The sequence below is a fragment of the Nannospalax galili genome, unplaced genomic scaffold, assembly GCF_000622305.1.
Source record: "Nannospalax galili isolate Female #2095 unplaced genomic scaffold, S.galili_v1.0 scaffold740, whole genome shotgun sequence".
NCBI lineage: Eukaryota > Metazoa > Chordata > Mammalia > Rodentia > Spalacidae > Nannospalax > Nannospalax galili.
The window spans coordinates 193953-220264 of record NW_008345503.1 but is presented as its reverse complement, the minus strand read 5'-3'; the positions used below and the strand labels follow the sequence as shown (position 1 = coordinate 220264).

At 40.6% G+C, this 26312-nt stretch overlaps 1 protein-coding gene across 1 annotated transcript in view; it reads right to left on the bottom strand.

The window, feature by feature from the left end:
- Positions 1–11365, bottom strand: part of LOC103740951 (aminopeptidase O-like) — a 194317-nt gene extending 182952 nt beyond the window's left edge. The window contains 1 exon segment of the mRNA XM_008841631.2: positions 11298–11365. The gene's annotated coding sequence lies outside the window, so the exon portion shown is untranslated.
- Positions 11366–26312: the final 14947 nt, after the last annotated feature.

The window sequence follows — 26312 nt, the reverse complement described above, 5'->3', positions numbered from 1 at the left end:
ATTTACTTTTTTTTTTGGATGACCTATTTTTGTCTGGTAAGAGTGAGGTATTGAAGTCACTCATTATCACTGTGTTGGAGTCAGTCTGTGATTTGAGATCTGATAGTATTTCTCTTATGAAGTTGGGTACAGTGTATATGCCTCATATATGTTTGGGATCCTCTTGGATTTTTCCCTTAATCAGTATTAAGTGTCTTTCCCTATATCTTCTGACTAGTTTCAGTTTGAAGTCTATTTTGTCAGATATTAGAATAGCTACACCTGCTTGTTTCTTAGTTCCATTTGCTTAGAATTTTCTATGTTTTTATCCAATGTTTGTGTCAATCACTGGGTGAGTTATTTCTTAGAGGCAGCAAAAAGATGGATCATGTTTTCTAATCTAATCAGTCTGTGTCTTTTTTATTGGGAAACTGAGACCATTAATATTGAGAGTTATTACGGACCAGTGTTTGTTTATTCCTGCTATTTTGTTGTGGTGGTGTTGTATTCTTTGGCTTCTTTTGGTTAAGTATTCTGGAATTGTTTATTTATTCCTTGTGTTATCCCCTTGGGTGTATCTTTTTTTTTTTTTCCCAGACAAAAGCATTCCTAAAAGTATTCTTTTGAGAGCTGACTTAGCAAACATAAATTCCTTAAATCTGTTTTAATCACGGGAGGGTCACCGCCCCCACCGCCCTTCTATTACGACTGATAGTTTCGCTGGGTGTGGTAGTTTGAATGAGAAATGTCCCCCATACGCTCAAGTATTTGAACATCTGGTCCATGGAACCCAGTTGGTGGCACTGTTTCAGGGAGGTCATGGAACCTTCAGGAGGTGTGGCCTTATTGGAGGAAGCACATCACAGGGAATGGGCTTTGAGAGTGCATACCCTTGTCCTACTTCAAGTTTCCTCTCTGCTTCCTGCACACGCTTGAAGATGTGAAGTGTCTACTTCCTGGTCCAGCTGCCTGTTGCCATGCCTTCCCACCGTTACGACTGCTGCCTTTGTCATGCCTTTTTATCATAGCAACAGGAAAATAACTAATACAGCCAATATCTGCGGTCTTTAAAAATGTGTAGAACATCAGTCTATGCCTCCTGGCTTTCAATGTCTTGACTGAAGAGTCAGGTGTTATTCTGGGGAGCCTACCTTTATATGTACTTTTGTCTTTTTCATTTCAATTTTCAGTATCCTTTCTTTGTTCTGTGCATTTAGTGTTTTGATTATTGTGATATGGGTAGTTTCTTTTCTGGTCCTATCTATTTGGTGTTCTGTATGCTTCCTGTTCTTTGAGATGCATCTCTTTCCTTAGATTTAGGAAGCTTTCTTCTATGCTTTGGTTGGAAATATTTTCTGTGCTAATGACCTAGGTTCCTGCTTCTTCTATACCCATTATTTGTAGGTTTGTTCCTTTTATCGTTTCCCAGAGTTCCTGCACATTCTGTTCCTGGCTTTTTTTAGATCTAACAATTTACTTAGTGATCCAGTTTCTCTATCTTGTCTTCAAGGCCTGGTATTCTCTCTTCCATGTGATTCATTCTACTGGTGAGGCTTTCCACCAACTTTTTTTATTTCACTGGTTTGACTTTTCATTTCAAGTTTTATTTCACTTTAGCTTTTCTTTAGAAATCTTATTTCTTTATTAAATTCTATTTTCATATCTTGAATTTAACTCAGTTGTTTATGCTTTCAGTCTTCATTCCAGAATTTATGCATGCCTCTTTGCATTTCTTGAACGTATTTATCCATTATTTTGATATCATTGTTTTGTGCAGCATTGAAGTTGCTCTTCTCAGGGGATATTGTGGTGAGTGTACTAATATCTGGAGGAGACCTATTATCTTGGTTAATCATATTGTTTATGTTTTTGCAATAGGACCTAAGCTTCTGGAGTTAGACCATTGGTGTTGGCTGGTATAGATATCTAGTCTCACCTTTGTTGAGCAGGTGTTTGGATCTTAGTTTGCTGTTACTCAACTTGTCAGGCTTTGGACCAGTTGAATGTTGCTTGGTGCTTGATCTTGGTAACTGTGTTGATGTGCAAATGGGGTGAAAGACATACTCCCCACACAGCTGGGGCTATGTGAACTTCTTCGACCAAAAGCAAACTTTGTGTAGGGTTAGTAGATTGAGAACTCTATGGAAGGCTCACAGGATTCTGTGATGATCCCTCATGGTCTCTGGTTGGGGAGGTAGGTAAGAGAGAGGCTCTGAGGGTTTCTATCTGGCAGGAAGCAGGGCTCTAGGGGTGCCTACCTGGGGTTGGGAGTCACAGGGCGCCTCAAACATGTGGTCCCAGTAGCAGTACAGAGGGAGGGGTCACTGTCTCAGCTCAGGGTAGGGTTCTGGGACTGTCTGTCTCCCTGTGGGTTGGGATTTTTGAGGAGTCACACTTGTAGTCCTGGAAGTAGCTTGGAGGGAAGAGTTGTTGTCTAAGTTCAGGGCAGGGCTCTAGGACAGAATATCCACCAGTAGCTGGAATTCTGGCAGCATTGCGTTTCCTAATGTTTTGTAAATGAAGTGGGAGTTAGTCTCCATTCTTTCTTGATGAATAATGCCAATTAAACTGAGAAGATTTAAAAACAAGATGAGGACATGGCGAGATGGCTCATCAGCTAAAGGCCCATGGAAGACTGACAGCCTGAGTTTGATCCCCAGAACCTACATAAAAATAGAAGAACCAATTCCACAAAGATGTCCTCTAACCCCACACATGTACCACCATATGCATGCCCCCCCCACATAATAACACGCAAATTTTAAATGCTTTAAAATTAAAAATAAGATAGAAATATGGATTTACCAAAATTGGAAAGATCACTGAAAGGCAAAATGTAGGGCCAGCAGGCTTGTGATTGGAGTTGGATTCTCCAGAACCCACAGTGGAAGGAGAGATCCAGCTCCTAAAATTTGTCCTCTGACCTCCACACACTCACCATGGCAAACATCTCTGTGTGTGTGTGTGTGTGTGTGTGTGTGTGTGTACACAGTAATATAAAACAAACAAATGCACTCTATAAATTGCTCATGTCCTCTTTACTAAGTCCACTGTAATTTATCTTCAGTCCTCATTGTACAGACATGTAACTGCATGTTAAAATAAAATGAAATAAAAAGGAGAAGAGAACAGAACCATGAGTAAAAGCCAGGAAAAGAAGAAAGGCTTCTAAGAGTGTAAGACCACAGGATATGCTGGCATTTCTCTTCATAATCAGATACCCAAGTGCAAAACAAAGACTCTGAAATTAGGTCATCCAGCACCAAGGCTTTCTGAAAAACAGGAAGCACACTCAGAGACAAGAGGAGCACAAAAATCTGAGGAAGAAGATACTGGGCGAGGGGGAATTATTCACCTAAAATTGCTATAAAAGACCAAACTGGATAAACCTCAGGAATGCTTAGAACATGACAGGAGGTAAGTACAAGTTAGGGGACTGATCATGCCAGGAAATGTTGGGTGGCACTTACTAGATAGAGTAAGGAAACAAATTTCAAGAACGCCCATTTCAGAAACACTTTGGTTACCTAACTGCCCATTATTTGCTCCATAACTGTCAACTTATCTGTTTTCTCTTCAAAATGACTCAGCGTCAATAATCTTCACTTTCATTCCATTCAGCAAACTAATGGCCTTTTGTTTTTAAATAATAAAAGACACATTTTGTTTAGTATGTACATTTCTCACTATAAATATAAGTAATGAAAAGTAATTAAAAGCACACAGATCCTATTACAATCCAGTTTTTCATAAGTACCATGATGATTACTAAGAAAAACCTGTAAGAATAACTCAGATGGAAAACTCATTTCTGAGCTGACCTGGTGGCACAAGCCTGTAATGATAGCACCCAGGAGCCTGAGACAGAAGGATGGGGAGTTCCAGGCCAGCCTGGCACACAGTGGAACCCTGTCTCAAGAAAAGTAGGAGGAATAGAAGGTGGAGGAAGAAGAGTAGGGGAAGAGGAGGGGCTGGTGGAGGGGGATGGGAAGGGACAAGAGGAAATGAGGTTCTTCATTGAGTTATGCCTTTTAGAGAAGTTATTTTATCCTTTTTATTCTTTCCTAAAATCTAAGTTTTAAAAATATATTTCATCCCCATTGTGTCCACAGAGAAAAACAGCGCATTCTAAAATAGAATGTAGGCTAATTGCATTTTGATCCAAGACATAAAACAATGTGACTTTTCTCTTTTTATTATTTTTATTTTATGTGTATATCACCCGCATGTAGATAGGTGCACCCATGTCATGCAATGCCTGTGGAGTCAGAAGAGGACATCAGATTCCTCTGGAACTGAAGCTACTGCCAGTTGCTAGCCATCCTGTGGGTGCTGGGAATTGAACCTAGGTCCTCAAGAGTAGCCAGTGCTCTTGACCACTGAGTCATCTCTCCAGTCCTCCCAAAACATAAATTTTCAGGAGAATTATTCAATAAGTTAATAGATATGAGGCAACAATGGTCCCTGAGTCTTGGAAGTAGAAATAATAACTACTACTTAAGGCTCTGGCTGTTGTTCATCTTCTCTCCCAAGGAAACTTATAACGATCACTGATACTAATCCATTTTTAAAATGTATAGAGATTAAGACCAACAGTCCATTCCTGACTTTGCCATCCTCTGGAACAGCTCCACTCATGAACTCCTTTATGGAGACAGTCTTCAGAACAAGAACACACAGCCTTCCTCCTCTTGCTCTTTCTTACTCACCAAAGTGTCTATTAATCCACCGTGATACTAGTCCCTAGCTTTTCCACTTGGTCTAATCCATTTATTCCCCACGTCTTTAGGGCAGTGGCTTTGAACTGTGTCTCTCAGAAGATTCTTGGCAATATCTGGAGACACTGGTGGTTGTCAGTAGAGGGGGCTGCTAGGCACCTGGAAAGCAGAGGCCAGAGTGCTGCTAAACACCCTACAATGCGCAGGTCAGTTCCTACAGCTGGAAATCATAAATAAATGTTTCTGACACAGACAATTCTGCTCTATGATCTTCTTTAAACAATGCAGTCCATTTCCTTCTCTTTTTAAAAAAAACATTTATTTGAGGGAGGGGTGCCATGGTGTGCATGGGGAGATCAGAGGTCAACTTGTGGGAACTGGCTCTCTCCTTCTACCATGTGGGTCCTAGTCACTGAACTCAGTTTGCCAGGCTTGGTGGCAATCACCTTCACCTGTGTAGAGAGCCATTTCACTGGGTTCCATTTCTTTCTTTCTTTAGCCACTCGCATAACAGTTTAGCTTCAGTTCTTATCCTTTCATCCTTCTGAACAACTGTTCTATAAAACCTACCCTCAACTTCTACATCTCAACTCAGCCCTCTACACACAAAAAGTTAATAAATAACAGAATCACAGCGATGATTGTCTCTATACATTCAGGTTCCGACGGCAGAAGGACCCTCAGCATATGTCTCTCTAATAACCCTCTCAGTCCCAGTCCTTCTTGTTCAGAGATTATGCTAAATATCACCATTTCCTCACTAAATGAACACTCAGAACGAACACTCAATATCGGCACTTGGTTCACTTAAAACTTTTGCAATAAGACAAGAATTTCCACACCTTCCCCATCAATGCCCCCCACATGTGCATGTGAGTGTGTGTGTGTGTGTGTGTGTGTGTGTGTGTGTGTGTCCTGGGACTGACCCAGCCCTCTTTAACTTTCTCTCATCTCTGGGATCCGTGATGATACTCTCCTGTCTCTCTCTCTACCTCCTGGCCTCTCCTCCCACTGCTTGGATGATGTATGTCCTGATGTCCTGCAGCTCTAGCTGCAAATCTTACTTACTTGGCAGGGGAATCCCTGCTCTAAGCTTCAAACCCATATCCCTGGTTCCAAGTTTTCCTAGTGAATGACACAAGCCTCTACTCAGTTGCCTGAAGCAAGACTCTGAGATCATCCCAGATTCCTCATTCACACACAAAACCAATGTCAAAGTCATGTCACTTAATCCAAGTATCTCTGGGGTTTGTCGTGTTGCTTCATTCTCTCTGAAATCTAATATGGGTCTCTCATCCAGAACATATTCCTGTAAGAAAATGATACTTGAATACTTGTGAGTTAAAGGCTTGGAGGTTCCTCTTACAAGCAAGGGTACTACACAAACACAATGAGGAATGGTTCAGATAAACACAGAACACTGGACTTCTACTACAGTATGAATACAGGAGGATGACATAGTCATTCTGGGCTTGATTCCCAACTATCCAATGAAGGGTAACAAACTTTCTATCTATCAGACACTACAGACACATAATACCTCCAAATATACACCATACTTCCATTGCTTTCAAAAACTAAACCTTCAATTGCAAATGTCAAAGAAATAAAATGTAATCAAACAAAAAAGCCAAGAAAAATCACAATGAAACTGATAACGTGTACATAAATGCTATTTCAAAACAATTTCTTCAGGAATCAAACATCACAGAGTAACAAGTTAGCAGCAAAATGAATGTGCCATAGACCACTGTGACAGTCATTAGCATTATGAACAGAAAGCTCTTCCTCCCCATGGAGCTCCCAGTGTGGGAATTAGACAATATTGAAGGTCAGGTGCAGCACAGTACATAGGAATATGAGATCATAAAAAGTTTGGGGATCTGCTTTGCAAAAACTAAGCTCTCAAAGAAGGATAAATTGTGGGGCTGCAGAGATGGCTCAGCAGTTGAGAGCACTGACTGTTCTTGCAGAGGACCCAAGTTCACATCCCAGCACCCACACAGTGGTCCAGGAATGACCTCCATGGGCACCACACTGCACAGATGCACTTACACACATGTAGGCAATACATGCATAAAATAAAATAATAAAATTTTTTTTTAAGAACTAAGTTGTGAAAATGAGTTCTATATAGATGTGATTGACCCTGTCAGATAAGGCACTGTTACCCTTTTGAGAGTCTGGCTTTGTTCTTCCATTGCACAATAAGCTCAGAGGAATGTTCGGTTTCACAAATAGTACAAAAGGAGATGGCAGAAGAGGAATACGGCAGTGATACTGCAAACAAAGCTGGTATTGACCAAATCTAGGGATAAATAAGCTCAGGAGCCAGAGAGCCAAGTTCGAGTCCCAGTATCACTACCTATCAGCCTCATAATTTTAATTCCCTTCATTTCCCTAAGCTGCAGTTTCTTCATCTATGAAATGGGAACTAAAATAGCAGCTATATCATGGGAAAACTGCTTGAAACAATGCATGGCTTACTATATACATCACAGAACAGACATAGCCGGTAATATTATCATTATTGTTTTCTTTACTATTTTTTAGCTGCGTATTCAGAGAGAAAAATCACACTACAATCTACACTCAAATTATGTACACCAGGCATTTTGTTCATTGTGCAAAAACAGTGGAACTGGAGAGAGGCTCGTGGTTAAGAGCACTGACTGCTCTTGCAGAGGACCCAGGTTCGATTCCCAGCACCCACATGACGGCTACAAACTGTCCTTAACACCATCCAGTTCCAGGGGAATCCGAAACCCTCTTCTGACCTCCACGGCATTGCACGACATGGGTGCACTCATATACATGCAGGCAATACACTCATACACATAAAATAAAAATAATTTTAAAAAGTGTCATTTCAGTTGGTATCTGTACCCACATTCTCTGTAAGCTCACAATCCAATCAAGCATTGAATTTCATGCAAGATGAAAAGCATGAAGGAGAGTAATTCGATACACATCAGATGTACAGCATACAGTTAGTTCAACCACACAGTGAAATATTACTCAACCTTAAAAAGGAAATGTGCTTCAAACACATGCCACAACATGGGCAAACTCTGAGAACATTCTAAGTGAAATAAGCAGTCACAAATGGACAAATATTACATTATTCCACCAACCTGAGTTACCTAAAATAGCAAACTCAAAAAGCATAATAGAGGCTACTGGGAACTGTGGCACAAAGGGAATGGGAAGTTATTTAACAGAAGCAGAGTTTCTGTTTGGGATGAAAAGGTTCTAGAAATGGATGCTGGTGGTTACATAACTCTACAAATGTACTTACTACCACTGAACTGTACAGTACACTTTAATTAAAACAGTAAATTTTGTCTTGTGTATTTTACAATCCACATACATACACAATAAAAATAATTATTTTTTGTTTTTTTAGTTTATTTTTTAAATTTGTTTTTATTGAATTTTTGTGTACTTTATGCAAAACATCTCAAAGAATCTTAATCATCTTTATTTTTTAGGAACTAGAGAGATGGTTCAGCAGTTAAGAGCACTGGCTGCTCCTGCGAGGACCTGGGTTCAGTTCCCAGCACCCACATGTGGCTAACAACCATCCTTAGCTCCAATTCCGGGGGATCCGACTCCCTCTTCTGACTTCCTCAGGCATTGCACAACACAGGTGCACTTACACACATGCAAGCAATACACTCATACACATAAAGTAAATAAAATATTTTTAAAAGTACAGAATACATTTGCAAAGCAAGTTGTAACATGAGTTTGAGCCTTAGTGTTTAATTAAAGGACAGACCTCTCATTGGAAAGTACCTAAGTACACCAAAGGAGTCAATCTCAGTTCCAAGCTGACCTTGGTTTAAAGTGTCCAATGGAAACGGAGTACACAGCTTGACTTTTTTGTTGTTTTTTTTGTCTTTCTGAGACAAGGTCTCCCTGCTGCCCTACCTGGCCTGGACCTTGCTATGTAGACTACACTGGCCTCAATCTCACAGAGATCCATCTTCCTCCCCCTCCCCAGTGCTGGGACTAAAGGTATGTGCCCACCACATCTGTTAACATTTTTGTAAGGTATATCACTTTTTTTTTTTTTGAGACAGAATCTTGCTAATTTAGTTCAGATCAACCCCAAACTAGTAATCCTCCTTAGCCTTCTGACTGTGGGGATTACCAGTGTGTGTCACCACACCTGGCTTTCATTTTCTGGACTTAGGTCAATTTTTAAGTTCCTTGAAGGGAGAAAGGAACAGACTCTCACAAGCTGTCTTCTGACCTCCACACATCATGCCTTACACACACTTGGGCACACACACATACATAAATAAATAAATCTAATAAAAACTTTTTAGAAAGTATAATATTTTAAATCTCCCCCAAGAAAAAATGGTCATTGTATAATAAAGACACAATAAAGGTGAGCTTAATAAACTAACATTTCCAGACAGCTTGGGACAAAGGATTCTGGTTAAGATAACATAATTATCTGGTAAACTGGTAATTATCATATATTATATATTATTCAAGGAACAATTTTCAAAGAATTAGAATGTAATTTTCAAAGACCTAAAGCCAAGACCAGACAAATAATAATATTAGCAAGCACTTAGCTGAACCTTTCAATATGTCTGGCATTGCTCTAAGCTTTTTATCCATATTAACTCATTTTGTCTTGACAGCGATCGTCTAAGCAGTCTTATTATCCCCATTTGACAAGTGAGAAAACTGAAGTGCAGCAGGGTCAAGCACCTTGCCTGGGCTTGCTAAGTTGCCTAGTGAGCAACAGAGCTAGGATTTAAATTCTAGAAATCTGGTTCCACAACTTGGGAGTCTTCACTTTATCTTACTATCCACTAGCAACAATGAAGAAGGAACTAGAAAAACACAGGCAAATCCAAAATGCAAAGCGGCTGGAGCATCAAACACAACAAAGGCTCTGAGGTAATCAACATATGACAACACATCACAACGATGTTCATGACGGCATCAGGGAAGAAAGAAGGCAGGAAGATTGTTTGGGACACGTAAAAATTTTTTTCCCAACCAAGTCAGCAAGATTTTTACTCCTAAAGAAGTGTCAAATGCAAAAGTCTTCTTTTATTAGAGCTCCAAGCAGAAGGGATTTACTAAACAACCTTATTTGCCATTTACCTCATTTTTAAAGATAAGGAGGTCATGTGTGTGTGTACACGCACACGCACTCAAAAATGTGTATATGAGGATAATAAGTTTTACAAATGTTTTTACCTCCATGAATGAGACTTTACAACATAGTCAAATCAGGGGCTGGAGAAGTGAAGAAGTCAGTAAAGTGTTTGCATAAGAGCTGAGTTCAGTCTCCAGAACCTATGGAATAATGTTGGATACAGGGTCACAATTCCAGCGCTGAAGAGGTGGAGATGGGTGGATCCCTGGGGTTGTTGGTCAGCCAGCCTAGCCTACTTGGCAAGCTCCAGGCCAATGTCTCAAAACAAAACAAAACAAAACAAAACAAAACAAAACAAAACAAAACAAAACCCAAGATGGACAACAGGACAGCACCTAAGGGCAGTTGAGGTTGTCCTTAACCTCCACACACATTTGAACACACACTCAAACTGCAACGCCTACTATCACACAGAAAGTGTCAAATCATACGGACAGGTGAGTGAGCAAACCAGTGGAATTATGAGTGATTGTTGCAAAAAGCATGGAATTTGATCACTGATAGCAGTTATCTTTAGAAAAAGAGAAGAAAAAAAGAAAAGAAAAATACATCCCTTGAAGTCATATATAACCCTGAATTTAAATCCTGGCTTTGGTATGGATTACTAGTAATTTTCACCAAGTCAATTCCATGTAACTGAGTCTTCCTTATTTTCTCTATAAAATGGGTATATTAATTCATAACTCACAAAACTGGTGCATAAGCTAAGGAGATAATCACATGTAAACTGTTGCATAGTCCCTGGAGTATAAAAGACCGTCAACAATAAACAAGTACTACCATTCCTACTTTATTCTACTTTGTAGTCCCCCCAATTGGAACAATCTAATTTTTATCTACTACGAAATCATGGGTAGTCTTCTTAGAGTTATATTAAGTATAATATACTCTTCATAACTGTAAATGTAATCAAAATAATACCAAAACGGCATGAAGAACTGAATGCGGTTTCTCACTCCATCTACGCAGTAGCTATCCTACTTGGCCTGGTGATCCACACCGTTCTCTCTTCTACAGTATGAACCTGACTTTGTCTTTGTAAATCAGATCTAGGCACCTGTGGAAGGTTTCCGTACTTCTAGGGCGCCCTTCGCAGGGGTAACTGTCACTGCTTGAAAACAGACAAGAAAGCCAGGGGAGCAAAGCGCATCTTTGTGAAACGCTGTTTGCTGTTCACAGCTGACCGGATCCCGCGTGGATCATCACAACACACGTTCTCCTCGCTGCGCCGCCGCCACCTCCACATCCCACTCCCCAAGTGCATGCGTAATAAGCAAAACTCCACAATGGCTGAGGGGAAACGCTCCTTAGGGACAACAAAGCGGAAACGCGGTGCTCTCCACAGGAGGCTGGGGAGGTGGGCGACTCCGCCCAGGGCTGGGGCCACGCGGAAGGCAGCGACCTCCGGTTACCTGTCTCCGCGATCTGCCCCCGGGTTCCACTCCCGCGGACTCCTGATTACTACGGGCTACCGGGCACGCACCACGTGACGTCATCGACTCGCGCCCGAGGCCGCCAGGAGGCCCGCCCCCTCGGGAAGCACGCTCTATGGTCTGCGCAGGCGCAGAGCTGTCCTGTGCCCAAGGCGTTGGGCCTTAGGACTCCCTATTGGAATCTGTCTTCCTTAGTTAGGAAAAAGGCCGCACACACGCAAACCTGGCTGAAGTACAAATGTGCACTTTTTTTTTTTTTTTTTTTTTTTTTTTGGTCTTTTTGAGACAGGGTCTCCCTGTAGCCCCAGCTGGCCTGGAACTCGCCAGGTTGGCCTCGAACTCAGAGATCCACCTGCCTCTGCCTCTGGGCTGCTAGGATTAAAGGCGGGCGCCACCACATTCGCTGAATGTGCGCTTTTTATCCTTAATTTCTCTGCCTTTGCTGATGTGGTTGTGGTTTTACATGTTCATTCCACCACAATGTCTTTTTAAATTTTTATTTTATGTGTATGAATGTTTTGCCTGCATGTAAGTGCACCTGTGTCATTCAATGTCCAAGGAAGTCAGAAGAGGGTGCTTTGGATCCCCCGGAATTGGGGTTATGGACAGTTGTTTGCCACCATGTGGGTGCTGGAAACTGAACCTGGGTCCTCTGGAAGAGCAGCCAGTGCTTTTAACCGCTGAGTCATCTCTCCAGCTCCCACACCACAATGTCTTAAATAAGGTGGGACACTATTACAGTATCTGAATCTACAGAAGTGCCTCCCTTAGTGGAGAGTAAACTTCTAGTTGCAAACATGAGTACTAAATAATTCAAGTATTCTCATATGTGTTCACTCTTAGAGATACATGTGTGGAAGGGGAAGAGTAAAATGCTGAGAAACTAAAAGCTGGCAGCCGCTTTATTCTGGAAGGCGAAGTGTCTCTAAAGAGACTGTACTGGAGAGAGCCAGCTCTGAAAATCGGAGGAAACAGCAGCCAAGAGAAGGCACCTTCCTGAGCAGAAGTATGGGGGACCTGCAGCACGTGACACCCTGCAAGGCGTGGCATAGGGGAAGAACTCTAGGCTAGACCTGTAAGGCACAAAGTTGCAGATCTTGCAGAGCCTTTCTAGGCCGTTGTAAGGACTGTGGCGTTTATCTCCAGTGATGAGTGAGTGACAGGATCTAGTTTTGTAAGACTGTGTGCTGCCTGTGTTTATGATGAGCTGCTGGGAGGGCATACACGATGCTGAAAGAAGAGATTAGTGAAGACACAGTGGTGGAAAATGTACATGTAGAGCAGCTATGGAGAGGAATTAGACAAGGATCTTAGATAAAGAATATGAAGGTATCAAAAATGACTCCCAAATTTCGGATAAGCAAAATAGCGGGCTAAGACAGTGAAAGCAAGATTTGTTCCTTCTCCCTTTAGTCCTGATTCCTTTGCTTTCTAGTTACCCTAGGCTTACCTTTCTCACCACCCCCACTCAATTTCTCTTTAACAACTCCCCCACCCCACCCCTGCCGCCATGCACTTTTCGTGCTACATCAAAGACTACAGTCCCCAAAGCCTTCAGCACACTTGCAGTTATAAGGAGCGAAGCACAGGAACGGAGACTGCGAAGAACCGGGACTTTGTCCCTATTCAGTTCTAGTCGATTTTTGCCTACCAAGAACTCTGGCCTGTGATATAAATCTTGTCAGTTTAAAAAGAAATGACTATAAAGATACAACACAGCTTCCAAATGTTTTTTCTTATTTATTTTTTATTATTATTTTTAATTATGTGTATGGGTGTGAACAGGAATGCAGTGCCTGCAGAGGCCAGAGATACTGAATTCTCCTGGAGCTGGAGTTACAGACAGGCTGTGATCTGTCAGATGTGGGTGCTGGGAACCAAACTCGGGTTCTCTGCATCTCTCCAGTCCCTGAAATCTCCCCAAACTTAAACAGTGGTTGCTAACTCAAGTTTTGTTAAACTTTCCCCTAGGCCAGACCAAACACATTTGCTTGGTCAGATGAAGCTTGCAAGCTACTCCGCCTCCTAGGCAGATATTAACCCAGCTGGATGACTTGTTTATATGACTGTCACCTGGAAGCTGGCAACTCTCAAATCTGCCACCATACCACCATACCCAAATCTTTAAAAAAGTTTATTTAGGTACCCCAATTCCACTTAGATGTCCAGTTGGCACTTGAAAAGCTAAATTTACCCCCACCTCATGTATTCTGTCTCAGTTAATAGAATGACTGTCTTGCTGATCACCCAAGTCTGAAATCCAAGATCATCCCAAACTGGCCCTTCTCATTCATCTCCCAGTCCAGTCTAGTACCTCTTTTTAACCCTTTCCCTTGCTCAAGTCATCACACTCATTTTGTGGGCAAGTCATGTGACCTATCTGCTTTCCAGTCTCCCTTGTGAAATGAGATTGAACCAGAGATCCCTAAAATCTGTTTTATTTATAAAATTATGTTATTAAACCATCAAACATATGGGATAGATTCCTAGAATATGTGCAAAGTTTTTTTTTGCTAGTTTTGTTTTGTTACCTGGCTGTTGTAATTCCAAGGATATTGTGACGAGCTGATGAGGAAAAACTGGATTTTATAGAAACTACTAGTACTAAATGAAACTAACATTAGTTAAAGTTTGTCCATGATTGTTATAGAATTAATACTCATTGAAAAATAACTGCTGACTAGAACCATGAGAATTCTGAAAAGTTATAAAGAGCAGACACGGCAAAATTGATGTTATTGAAAATCGATATTAAAAAATCAAATATTGGAAAAATGTATATTATAAAGTTCAATCAGAAACAAAAATCATTTTAGTTAGTTAAACACAAAAGAGATCACTACTGTCAGGTACCATCATGAAGAAAAAGGATTAATGTGGAATTATAATATCAATATCAAATTTTCACACAAAAATACTGGAACTGATTCTTGAGAAAATAATTTTGTAGAGTGGAAAAAGTAAGAAAGACTTTAACTACGATAAAGTAAAATAAAGTTGAAAAGTAGTTCATGACATGAAATTGGCATACTGAAATTTGCTCCACCAAATATTTACATTGGTGAAAATCACAGATACTGGCATAATTTTTAATTTGGAGGTTTATGTTCATATACAGTGAATTAATGTCACAGAGTCAAAGTAAATGGAGTGAGCATCTTGTATTCATTCAATGGCTCCTAGAAGTCCTTAAGCTTTTGGTTCTAAGACTCCTATTTATGACTATTTATTAATGCTGCAAGCAGAGGTATTTTCTTGAGGTTTGGTATAATTGAATAGTATAGCCTGGTTTGGGTTATGATTTTCATTAATGACCATTTCTCCCTATTCTATGAGTCCCATGAAATCTTTCTTAGCTCCCACTGAGATTTAGTGGGCCAGATTCAATTACAAAAGAACTTTAAATGTTTCTCACGTGGAGGAAAATCCAACAGAGGTGTTGGAGAGATGGCTTAGTGGTTTAGAGCCCTTACTGTTCTTACAGAGGTCTTGAGCTTGGTTCCCAGCACCCACATGGTGACTCACAGCTACCTGTATCTCCAGCTCCAGAGGATCCGACGACCTCTTCTGGCCTCCACAGGCACCAATACACATGTGATACACACACACACACACACACACACACACACACACACACATTAAAGAAAAATAGAGGAGTGGATGGTGGAGTCTAACTGTCTCTCAACATCCAATCTCTTTTGTTCATGGTAGTGGAATCTTACAGTTTTAGTTAATAGAATGTCCTTATTTTAGCTGAGCATGTGACTACCCGTAAGAAAGATAATTTACTAGTCATCCTTGCAGCTGGCTGTGGCTCTATGACTAAGCCCTGGATAATGATTATAAGAGAAAGTGTAACGTGGCAGGTAATGACAGCCATTTTGAAAACATAGGTGGGTGTGGTGGTTTGAATGAAAATGTCCCCCATAGGCTCCAAGTATTTGGACATTTTGTCCCCAGATGATGTTTGAGAGGTTTTAGAAGGTGTGGCTATCCTGGAGGAAGCATGTCACTGGGAGTGGGCTTAGAGAATTCTTAGAAAGTTCTTAGGGAATTTTTAAGCCTTGCCAGATCTCCAGTTGCTGTCTTGCTTCCTGTGCTTGCGTGATGATTGGAGAGCTTAGCTTCTGCTGCTCCTGCTCCAGCCTGATCCAGCCACCTCCAGCCACCATGCCTCCCTGCCATGACGGAATGTAATTCACCTGGAATCATAAGCTCAAATAAACTCTTCCTTCTATAAGTTGCTTTGGTCAGTGTTTCTATCACAGCAACAGAAAAGTGGGATAATTCAGTGGGATATAACTTTGCTTTCGTCTTCCAATCCTCCACATGACTGAGATACCAATGTCCTGGCTGCTTGGATAATTCAGTCTTCAGAATCTTTTGTTTTTGTTTTTTGGTTTTTTTTTTTTTTACTATTAATAGATTTTTTTATTGTAGTAAAATATACATGACATAAAATATAGCTGTATGCCATTTTAATTCACAGTTTAGTAGCACTAAGTAAATTCACCTCACTGAAAGCATCACTGGCATCCTTTTCAGAAATTTTACATCATGCAAAAAAGAAACTAAACGTTAAACAACTGACACCCTAATCCCGCCTTTTTCTTGGCCCTGCTGAATCATTAGTAACTTTCTGTCTCTATATTTTATCAACCTTCAGAATCTTATAAGAAAATTACAAGATAGGAGTCTGAATCTCTGAAGACATTGTTTTGTATTTTAAGATTTTAATTCTTTAATTTTAATTGTATAATTGGACAACACTTTATTCCATGAAACAGAAAAAGTGTTTCCAAGGACATTTTGGATAACACTATCATACCAACTTTGAACTACCCTCCTCAGTACTCTAAGAGAAAAAAGTCGCTCTTTTATTGAAATCACTTTGTTTTGGGTCTGTTTCTTCCACCAGATATAATTCTAACTGATATAAGGTAAATCAAAAGAAAGATGCACAGTAAAGTCACTTGCAGTTTTCACAAAGACCTGAGTAGCAAGAAGAAAGAAACATCCTCCTGCAGGATGTAGCAGCTCACAGCAGTAACCTCAAACCTTAACACTTGCAAGATACATTGCCTGAATAAGTAACTCTTAAGTTCGACCACCTTAAAATTTTCTTTTGAGACAAGATCTCTTATAGCCAATGTTGGTCTCTCCTTGCGTAGTGAAGAAAGATAATGACCGCGAAGATCCTCCAAAGTATTCGGAGTATAGGTACCACGCCTAGCTTAAAATTCAACTTCTTTTTAAAAAATATCTTATTTATTATTTTATATTGCGCCTGCATGTAGGTAAGTGCACCCATGTCGTGCAATGCCCGGGGAGGACAGAAGAGGCTGTCGGATCCCCTGGAACTGGAGTTACAGACAGTTGTTAGCTGCCGTGTGGGTGCTGGGATTTGAAACTGGGTCTTCTGGAAGAACAGTCAGTGTTCTTAACCACTGAGCCATCTCTCCAGCGAATATTCCACTCTTTGTAGGCTCATTCATTGCCTGCTACCTAACTTCCTTTCCCTTACAAACAGAACCATGATTTTGTGAAAGAAAATCTATTTACTTGGGAGAATAGGCATCTGCTCCAGCACCAATAAATAAATTGTTACGAATACAAGACAGATATAGAATCTCATTTCCCCCTACTTCCTATTCATGTCCAAGCTAGCCTTACAACTGAGAGTGGTCATGTGACACAGTCTGGCCAATGAGCTGGAAGGGGGAGCTACAAAGGGATTCTGGAAAATAGGCTTCCTTCTAATAAAAAGATAGTCCTGGGAGCTGGAGAGATGGCTCAGCAGCGGTTAAGAGCGCTGGCTGCTCTTTCATAGGACCCAAGTTCAATTCCCAGCCTCTACATGGCAGCTAACAACTGGCTGTATCCAGTCCTAGGGGAATCCATCTCCCTCTTCTGACTTCCATGGGCATTGTACAACATGGGTGCACTTACGTACATGCAGGCAATGTACTCATAAATAAATAAAAATAATAAAACAAAGTTTTTTAAAAAATAAGATACTCCTAAACACATCTTATAGGCCTTTGTTTCCTAGCATGGTACTATTCACGTCTTTATTGTTTGTGATACCACAATGAGAAAAAAGATGCTTTAAGCTCCTGGCATTCCTGCAGCCATCTTGGGACCACAGGGGGTATGTAGGAGGGTGAAAAGTCAACACCAGAAAACAGGAGAGGAAAAAGGAGTGAAGGAGCCTGATGTATTGGTTACTTTTCTGTTGCTGTGATAAAACACAATGATCAAGGCACCTTCTAGAATGAAGAGTTCATTTGGCTACTGATTCCAAAGGGTTAAAAGCCCATCATGGTGGGGAGGCATGGCAGGAGGCAACCAGAGCAGAAAGCTGAGAGCTCACATCTTCAAGCAGGCACAGGAAACAGCTACGCTGAAAGTGGGCATGGCTGTGAACTTGTAAAGTTTGCTGTTGGAGCCTTTGGGGACATTCTTACTCAAACCATCACACTGAAGACATTGTTAAGCTATCAACCCAGGCCATAGTATAGCTCCTTCCCTAGAAGAGTTTTGAACAGCCTGGTGGCTCACAACTTTAATCCCAGCACTCCAGAGGCAGAGGCAGGCAGATCTCTGTCTACATAGTGAGTTCCAGGCCAGCTGGGGCTACAGGGAGACTCTGAGAGAGAGAGAGAGAGAGAGAGAGAGAGAGAGAGAGAGAGAGAAGAGCTTTGGGATGTTGATGCTTGAAATTATTTTGTTGCTGCTGATTACACTTTAAGAGAAACAGGCAAAGAACAGCCCAACATTTGGGTATATTTCCTTTTTCACCCTAACTGTTCATATGTCAACAGTATTCTTGCTGATGTTCTGCGATTTCTCCTAGTTTTGTTTCTGTTATCCCTCCTTCCTTTTTAAAGACCCCATGTCTCATGTAGCCTAGACTTGCCTCAAATTTGCTATGTAGCTGAGGATGGCCTTACAGGTGTGTGCTACTGCACCAAGCTTATGCATTGTTGGGGATTAAATCCAGGGTTTTATGCATGCTAGGCAAGCATTCTATCAACTGAGCTACATCCTAGTCCTTTCCCTACACTTCTGAGTGGGCTAAATAAACCCTGTACTGATTTTCTCTACTGCAAACTGAATTTAAACTTTCATTGCAATACTTTTATTCTGCATAGGTTTAGTATAAGTCTGGCTTTTGTTACGCTATTCTCACTGATCTAGACTCACCTATAAAGTCCACAGGAAGTAAAAGTCTGTATAATCAACGAAGATGTAGTTGGGCTGTGTCTTGATATAGAAGCTCCAGAATTTCTGAGTGTGAGAGAGATAATAATTCCTCATCCACTAAAGGAAAGACCAAAATTATTTCTGACTCTGCTACTGCATATATGACCCAGGAGACTCTCCAAGATTTCATTTTTCTCCCTTGTATAACAGGAGAATATCAACAATGATTTTATGGGGGTTTATAATTTTCTGTTTTGCATTCTTGTCCCTATATATAGGTATAAAATTTAGTCACATAAACCTTCAACTTCTTTTTTAAAACTTTATTTTTTTATTTTATGTTTATTGTTTTGCATGTGTGTATGTAAATACACCCATGTATACAATGCCTCTGGAGGCCAGAAGAAGGCGTTGGATCCCTTGGAACCAGAGTTATAGACAGTTGTTAGCTTCCATGTGGGTGCTGGGAAGTGAACCTGGGTCCTCTGCAAGGGCAGCCAATGCTCTTAACCACTTAGCCATTTCTCCAGCCCAGCCTTTATCTTCTTAACAGAATTTCCTTAAGCATAAGAAACTTAGTCTAAAAATTGTCTGCCATGTCTCTGGCCCATGTAATGTCATCCTAACCCAATCACACTGAAGGGAGAGAGCATGTCAGAACCTTGGTTGAATTTGCATGTCTTTATCTTCTAAAATGAGAGCACTGGAAAAAAAAACTCTTTAAAACTTGCTTTGGGTTGATGAGAGACAGGTAGGATCAGTGTGTCAAAATATAAATGCAGAATTTGAAATATTTTTAAGTTTCTGGAAGAAAAATCCCACTAGAGGAGGAGGGGTAGCAAATGAAAGTTAAATATGGTGGTTGGTTTACAACCATGAGCTCATACACATCTCAGAGCTTGGTCCATATGGAATGGAGAGATTACTGTAGATTTTGCATATAGCCCACACCACTTTGGGCCCCAGGTCCTATGGCGAGGTAGGATACTGATGTCTGGTGAACGTGGAAGATGATTTGGCTGGAAGAGTTATTTCCAGGGGCACTGAGGCTGAGAATGATGCTCATTTTACTATAAAGTAGAAAACAAAAGATAAAAAGAGAAATCAAGGGTTGTTGACAAGGAAAGTGGAATCTAGAAGCAAAGAAAGTGGTATTCAAAGTGGTATTCGTGATGAACTGGGGGAAGGAGGCAGTAACCATTTCCAAGGATTCCAATGAAAGTGAATATCAGAGTGATTTGAAACCTGGAGTTTAGTGTACACCTGTAATCCCAGCATTTAGGAGGCAGGGACAAGACAATCACCACAAGTTTGAGGTCAATGTGCTCTATATAGTGAGCTCCAGACCAGCCAGGGCTACATAGTGAGACCCTATCTCAAACAAACGAACAAACAAATAAAAACTGCTTAAGCTATAGTGGATGCAGAACCTGTGGCTTCCAGAAGAGAATCAACTCCCTCTAGGCCCATCTGGCTTCTTTTTCTCACTAGCCTGTAATGCTAATGAGAATTGTGGAGCACATTGACTGAAGTGGGAGTACGCAAGATTTAGCATTAATATTCCTGCTGTTGTATGTGTGTCATATACTTCCATTCATTTTCTTTGCTTTCAGCAGCATTGCCTGAATGCTGCCATATATTAGATACACCTCCGAGCTCTGTGGATAAAACATGAAAAATATATACCTGACATCGAAGAACTTCCTGTTTATTGTGGAGACAAAAATACTTTAGTACATCAAAGATTAGAGCTCTGGACTTGTGTCCTATATGGAGTAAAGCCAGGATTAGAGGCAGGGGAACAAACTGGGAAACTGAGGTAGATGTTGAGAAATACAGAAAGCTGAAGACAAGTTGGAGTGGAAGAGGGCACATGATGGTAGCCTGAGGGTATCTTTAAGACTGGTTGGCAGACAGGAGGGAGAGGCTAAGGGTTTGCTCTTTTCAGGCTAATATCCTAATTGCACAGTGCTCTGTTTGGAGAGTCTTTTTAAATCATTGAGTAGGTCCCAAGTTTGCAAATCAGTAATAAAGCAAATTAATATATTTAAGCAACAAAACTTTACTGATTTTAAAGTACTTTTATTACAAATGTAAAATTAATGATAGCCACATAAAACTAATAGGATGTTTGACATTATATTTGAGAAAATAATGTATCAATCTATGGTTTGAGGGCTGGGGAGACAGCTCAATGGGTAAGAGAGCTTGCTGAGCAAATATAAGGACCTGAGTCCTAGAATAGAAATAGAAAATCTGGTTTGATGGAAGTAGTTGCAGTTCTCAGTGTCTTCTCAAGGTACTCATTCAGATAATTTGGCTCTAATTTTGCTGTTGAGGTGCTTTATTCCTGAAAATAGTCAACTCACAAATGTAGGTTTTGCCAAAAAGTGATGACATGAATAAGGCTAGATTGTGATGTGTCAGACATGTAGGGCCTATGGAAGACTAGGAAAAAGACATGGTCAAATACTTTAAGCTCAATGTTAGATTGTAATTTCATGAATTCTATTTGAAAAGTGACAGGTAATATTTATGTTGACTAAAGATGAAATCGCAAATACACTAAAATATTATTTTCCCAGAAATCTTTAAGTCTGTTTTCAAATTCTTGTGGATTAAATAAAACACACACACACACACACACACACACACACACACACAACATATTTTTCACTGTCCACAGAACTATGTTTGACCAACATGTAGAAATACTGGGAAATAATTCCTCATACTTTTACCCTTGAAGGGGAATGGGCTAGATTAGATCTCACCAGTTTTTAGGTACACACTCCTTGAGTGGTTAGCATGGCTACTTCCACAGGTACACTGGTGACCAAAGTAAGAAGGCAGAAGCAACAGAAAAGCAGAGATGCCAGGCTTTCATCCTGTTTTTTACCTTCTAGGCCCCAGGTGGGAGTCCACGCTTTTTAGCAGCTTTTAAGAGCCTGTTACACTCCCCTTTAGACATTCCAATTCCAAATCACTAAGGGAAAGAACATGATTAAGACCATTTTAGCTCACGTGCACAACTGTAGTCAGCAAGCAAATCACATAGCACAATTTTGGCTGCCGAGTCCTCTTCTTTGGAAGAGGATGGGAAAAATGGAGTTTCCCAAGTCTAACATTTCATTGGCAGGGGTGTGAAAATCCTCCATCCAGCAGACAAACAAATTCCCATGCTAATAGTGCACAATTTCTGGCTAATGGTGGCATGTTATAAAGCACAACGGGAATGTTGGCTGACAGGGAGGACACAGATAAATCTTGGCAGCTAGACAGCACTGCTGCTTCTTACACTTGCCTGCATCCCTGGAAAAGCTCAATTAAAAGCTTCAGATCACCAGATGAGCTCCTTGAGCTAGATACCTTTAGATTCCTTGAGTGTGTATAGCTGTGGCATTTGGTTGCAGATGACTATAACAAAATAGCTTCAGTATAGTTTCACACACTGAGCCCTATTTCACTGCTGATGCTAGAAGATCAATGTGATTAATTTCTCCACAGAGATCTGTTCAGATTAGAGCAAGGACTCTGCATGCTTTTTTTCATGAACATCAGTTTCTTTTAGGCCATTAAAACTTAATTTGAGGGAAGATACTCGTGTGTGTGTGTGTGTGTGTGTCTGTCTGTCTGTCTGTGTGTCTGTGTGTGTGTCTGTGTCTGTGTTCACATGTGTGTGGGTTACATGGGTGCCTGTGGAGGCCAGAGGTTGACATGAGGATCTCCCTTGATTGCTCATCACCCTTTTTACTGAGACAGAGTTTTTACTGAACCCAAAGCTCTGTCTCCGACTCCCAAGTGCTGAGATTACAGGGGCCACCATGCCTGCCTAGCTTTTTATGCAGGTGCTAGGGATCCGAACTTTGGCCTTCACATTTTCACGACAAGCATTTTACTCAATGAGCCATCTCCCCAGCCTGGGAGAATATTTTATTCTCAAATCCTCAAAGGATAAAGTCAGTCAAGCAGAATGACAGCTCTTCTCTCTTTTACACTTAGCTTCACCTTTTCAGAGCAAGAAGCCTGTGATAAGGTCACATATGAATAGACAGCATGAAGCATCCTCAACATTCTCCTTGCTAGTCCATTATGTATTTTTAAAGCTCATTTTGCTCCTGTTGCCAGTGGACTTTCAGAAAGCAGGAGGCTTGGTGGGAGTCACACTGTGGAAGTTCTTGACAGATTCTTTTGAATACAGAATTTAAAATATAAACCTTGTGCATTCCTGTATAATGTCTCCTGTTTGCAGTCAGTGTTTTGGGGCTTTGTTCAAAGAAACTGTTAGCATAATTCTATATTTTGTTCTGGATGAATTAAAATAAGAGCCAGCATTACTAAACCAATTCATTGATGGAAACACACAAAGAAAAGACCTGTGGCCAAAGCAGCTTGTGACATATTCCACTGAGGGGAAGTATAGTAATGTCTTACAAGGATAATACACATGTGAGAGGAATTCTGAACATTAAACAGTATTTTCCTATACTACAAATAAATGGATAAGGATAAGACTATAGAGCCAACTTTTGATGTGATAGTTATGATAGACTGGTTTGTTTTCACTGCTATAGGAATAAATGGTTAATTTTTTTCCCTCATCCCAAGAAGTTTTTGTGTTCAGTAATTTCGCTCCTTAGTGTAGGAATGGTATATACCTAGAAGCCAGTTCCCTACTTAACCAGGCTGTGGGTGATGGGTGATGGGGTGGGGTGGTGGTAAGGGTCCAAACAGGGAGACTAGGAGAATCTTATCCTATAGAAGGTCCTAGTGGTGGAAGGCCAGATTAGCCTTTAGAAGCAAGTGTTGAGAGGCATTCCTGGAAGGACAATATAAGTAAAGATACTGCGGCAAACAGATGCAGAGTACACAAGAAGCTTAACGAGAGCAATGTAGGAAAGGAAAGTTAACAGTGGCAGGGCTGGGCTTTTTAGGGATTTGTACCTCATGTTTAAAATGTTGGCCTTGGGCTGGATATGATGCTGCGTGCCTTTAATCTTACAGCTCAGTGGGCAGAAACAGGCAGATTCCAGGCTAACCTGCTCTACATAAAGAGTTATAGGTAAGCCAGAGCTACATACTGAGACCCTGTCTCAAAATTTTAAAGGTTGGTCTTTTTCTGAAAGTAATGTGCTTTGAGCAGGGGAGTAATCACCCAAATGAGGCATCTTCTTTCTAGAGACTATGAAGAAATAGCAGTTATAAACCTTATATCTCAGTTCTAAAAGGAAGGTCAACAGCAGCCTCATAGAGATGGCTTGAGGGAAGGCAAGCAGCTACGAGCTATGTTGAACAAGCAGACGTTTTTATGAGACAGAAAAATCAGTGTGTTTACTATAGAAATACAACTTCTCCTTGAGCCCTTGAGCACTCCTAATATCCCTGGACCCAGAGCACCCACTGGGTAGGTAGTAGAGTAATATTCTCCCAGGTAAAGAACTCAATGCTAAACCTGTAGTAAATTTCAATGTGAAGATTTGAACCGAGGTCGTGTGTGTGTGTGTGTGTGTGTGTGTGTGTGTGTGTGTGTGTGTGTGTGTGGTGTGTTGCTGGAATCTATTTGTATTAAATCAGAGTTCTTGAGGCAGATGCTGTTACTGCTCTTCCCCACATATTCACTTGGCCCATCCAAGAGGCCACTTACTGTCAGTCTCCTTAAGTGCCCATAGTCTTCATGCATGTCTCTTTGCAAGAACAGTTTCTAGTTACTGGCATCTGTTTGACCTTAACACAGAGATTTATCCCACAGAAATGACACTCAGCCAGGGAGAACTGATGTCAGGAAGCTGACAGCCCAGTTACCCAGGTGCTTCTGAGGTATGCTTCACAAAGTCTCCCACAGGTCCCCAGCATCCTGATGTGCCTCAGTTGCCTACAGAGGTAACCTAATTATTAATTTCCTCTTTGTTGGATTTCCCTCTTCCCTTCTGTCATATCCCTAATTTACCCTGAATGCTTCCTGACATAAATTATTATGTCATTATAAAGAAGTTATTTCTACCTAATTTCATGTCTCAGGGTCTGGTTTCTTTTTGGAAGGGGGGAACTCAAACTGAGACAGCTCTGAAGAAATACAATCTACTGCATTTCTTAATAGAGACTGGAAAATTTCCAAGAAAATCCCTGTTACCAGTTCAACTTAATGAGCATTTAATGGGTGCATGACCCTGTACTAGTTCGTACAAAGAAGTCATTTAGGACACTTTTTGGTCTATTACTTTGGACAAAAGGTGACAATTCCTAAGAGGCAAACATGAATAAATGACAAAAAAGAGAAAGATGACAGTTTTGTATGTAGGTGGCCCTCTACAGGGATATGATAGCACAGTGGCACTTATTTCCTAATATATTACTCTTCCAGGATATTAAATGTATCTGTTAGGGAAAATAATGTCATGTCATTAAGAATTAGCAATATACACTTTCAGAGGACACTACCCTATTAATTCTGGCTTTATCTTAGTTGAATACAAATGCTGCTCAGTTTTGGATGATTTATCAAGAGAAGAGCTAAAGCTTGCCAAATCTCTAGCTAAAGTCATAAATAATTTCAACATCTTCTATTTCACATTTTCTGTTTAAAAGGCCATGATATTAGGAAGTGTAACATGGTTGGACTTTATACCTCAAATTATATTTTGAGCACAAACTCTTAATACTTAAAAGGAGCATAATTTCATGACTTTCTTAAAAAGTGTGAGTCCAATGTAAATGCCTACCAGAGTTTGTCATGAGGTTTGCAAAGATGATTTGCTTTTTCAGGCACAACTAAGGTCTACAGGAATGAATGCTCAACAGCTTGGTTTCCATACAGTTTCCCTCCTCCAGAATTCATTGTTGAAATTTGGTCACCAATGTAAAAATTTGTAGAGGTGGTGGAACTTTTATGAGGTGTTTAGGTCTTTGAAACCTCAACCTGCCAAAGGGATTAATGTTGATTTTGCAGGATTGGAGAAAGGTTAGTTATCATGAGCAGGCTGTTTAAAAAGTAAGCATAGCTTCTTCTGTGTGTCTCACTTCTTTTGTGGCCTTTCTCCCCTTCCACAGTGCCATGATACAGTATGAAGCCCTCACCAAATGCCAGTTGGATGCCAGTGTGGTGCTCTTGGACTTCTAAGCCTCTAGAATGATAAGCCAAAGTAAACTTCTTTCCTTTATAAGTAACCCAACCTATGACACTTTGTTATAGAAATAGAAAACAGACTGAGACATGCCACCTTCTAGAAAGTAGTGTTGACTTGCAGTTGATTGAACAACTTTTCTTCATTCCAGTCCTAGATTTCCACTGATTTCCAAGCTCTGTTAATGTAAGTCCTCTAGCTTTAATTAGAGCCACAGTTATGTAATTTGGTTTGTATATGAACACAGAGCTAGAATGTCCCAACATATTGTCATCATTTACAGTATGCTAAAGCATCAGGGTTTTGAGGAAGTGACAGGCAATCCAAAGTGCTCAACTTACCATAATTCTCAGGGTTTGGGACAAATTTGTTGGGGGCACTCATAAGTGGAGGGAAGCTTTTGCCATCTCCAAACAACCCCAAAATATTCAATTTAAGATGCGTAGAATTCCTTGAGGACCCAAATAACTTGTTATCACATGAAGCAATTTCTGAAATGGCTTGATACCGGAGCTACCCTAGAAATTCCTGGTCACCACAGAAGCTTGACACGAAAGGTGTGATGGGAAAGGAACAGAATCAGCAGCCCTGAACCAATCTTTCCAATCTCCTCTAGAAACTCTAGCCATTGCAGAAAAGAAGTGATAGTGGGCAAGAACAGAGATAA